Source organism: Macrotis lagotis, chromosome 1, assembly GCF_037893015.1.
Source record: "Macrotis lagotis isolate mMagLag1 chromosome 1, bilby.v1.9.chrom.fasta, whole genome shotgun sequence".
Lineage (NCBI taxonomy): Eukaryota > Metazoa > Chordata > Mammalia > Peramelemorphia > Peramelidae > Macrotis > Macrotis lagotis.
Window position 1 is genome coordinate 282,812,971 of NC_133658.1, and position 1,761 is coordinate 282,814,731.

The following is a 1,761-nucleotide window of genomic DNA, read 5'->3' on the forward strand; positions in this document are numbered from 1 at the left end:
ATCAGAACAATGTGAGCTTGGAATGCTCTACCACAGGTTAGGCACAATTATCCCTGTGAACACCTGGGGTGGGTACTCTAAACTTATGAATGCCACATTTCCTTTGAGCTCCTTCAATTCTTCCATTCTTCTAGAATGCAGCCCCCTTACTGATGAGGGCAGGCCATGCTAGGCAGTCCTGTGCCAGTGTTTCCCATTGGGTACAATCAATTCCAAAATTCTTAAGAGAGACCTTCCGGCTGTTTCAGTATCCCTTCTTCTGATCCTCTTGTGAGTGCTTACCCTGTGGGAGTTCTCTATAGAATAGTTTTTTGGCAATCATACATCTGGCATTCTAACATGTCTAGCCCATCATAGTTGCATTCTCTGTAGTAATGTTGGAATGCTGGGCAGTTTAGTTCAAGAAAGATCCTCAGTGGGAAGTGGAGGCCAGAGCCTGGGACACTGTGGGCGGAGCAGAACGAGTCTGCAGAGCCGGCCCCAGTAGCCCTGCTGCCCCAGAGCCTCATTGGAGGCCTCCTCTCCCCAATAAGTGCCTCTGCGCTCAGAGCCCAAGCCCACACTCACTGGTGCCACTGCTGTGGTATGGACCATGGCAGGTCGGGGAGGTGCAGCACGACCCAATGGACCAGCTGCTGGTAACAAAATCTGCCAATTTAAACTGGTCTTACTGGAGGAGTCATCAGTGGACAAGTCAAGCCTCATCCTCTGCTTCATCACGAATACCAGGAGAGCACAACTGGAGTGGTCTTCCTCACACAGACAGTCTGCTTGGATGACACAACCGTCAAGTCTGAGATCTGGGACACAGCAGGACAAGAGTGGTATCACAGCCTGGCCCCCATGTACTATCGGGGTGCCCAGGCAGCCACTGTGGTCTACGACATCACAAATAAAGATACATTTGCACGGGCCAAGAACTGGGTGAAAGAGCTGCAGTGGCAGGCTAGTCCCAACATAGTCATCACACTCGCCGGCAACAAGGCTGACCTGGCCAGCAAGAGAGCTGTGGATTTCCTGGAAGCACAAGCCTATGCAGATGACAACAGCTTGCTCTTCATAGAAACATCAGCAAAAGACAGCAATGAATGTGAATGAAATTTTCATGGCAATAGCTAAGAAGTTGTCCAAGAATGAGCCCCAGAATGCACCTGGTGCCCCGGGCCCAAATCGGGGTGTGGACCTCCAGGAAAACAGTCCAACCAACAGGAGCCAGTGCTGCAGCAACTGAGCACCCACTTGCCCGTCCACTGCCCCCCACCTCTCCCTGCCTGAACAACCTGACTGGAATCCACTCTAACCAATGGCAATTAGGCAGAGCGAGCTGCCGCCATGGGGGGGCCCTACCATGATTTCTCCATATATTTTTTTTAATCATAGGCTGGAGGGAGCTATTCCACCCACACCTTTCTGTACAAATACTAATTCAATTTTAAGTCTTAAGTCACTTTTTTAATATATATGAACTTCAGCTCTTCCTACCCCTCCCCTCTTATTCTTTTCTGGTGGTAACTGCATGTCTCAATTCTTCTCCCTACCCTTGTATTTTTTAGGGGTGGGGGGGATAGGGAAGTGGTTACCCTTCCTGACCCTTTTGCTGATTGGGAGAATTGTTGGTAGCACCTCAGTCTCATATCCTCACCCACCACCTTGGAGTGGGTTTTGTTTATCTTGGGATGAAGGAAAGCCCTGGGTGGGGAAGGGGACTAGGAGGATTTTCCTTCAGCTGGTTTTTATTGGGGCCATCCTACTCCTTTACCC

At 50.1% G+C, this 1,761-nt stretch overlaps 1 pseudogene; it reads left to right on the plus strand.

Moving 5' to 3' along the window:
• The first annotated feature begins 592 nt into the window (after window positions 1–592).
• Window positions 593–1,231, plus strand: LOC141516578 (ras-related protein Rab-5C pseudogene; annotated as a pseudogene).
• The last annotated feature ends 530 nt before the right edge of the window (window positions 1,232–1,761 follow it).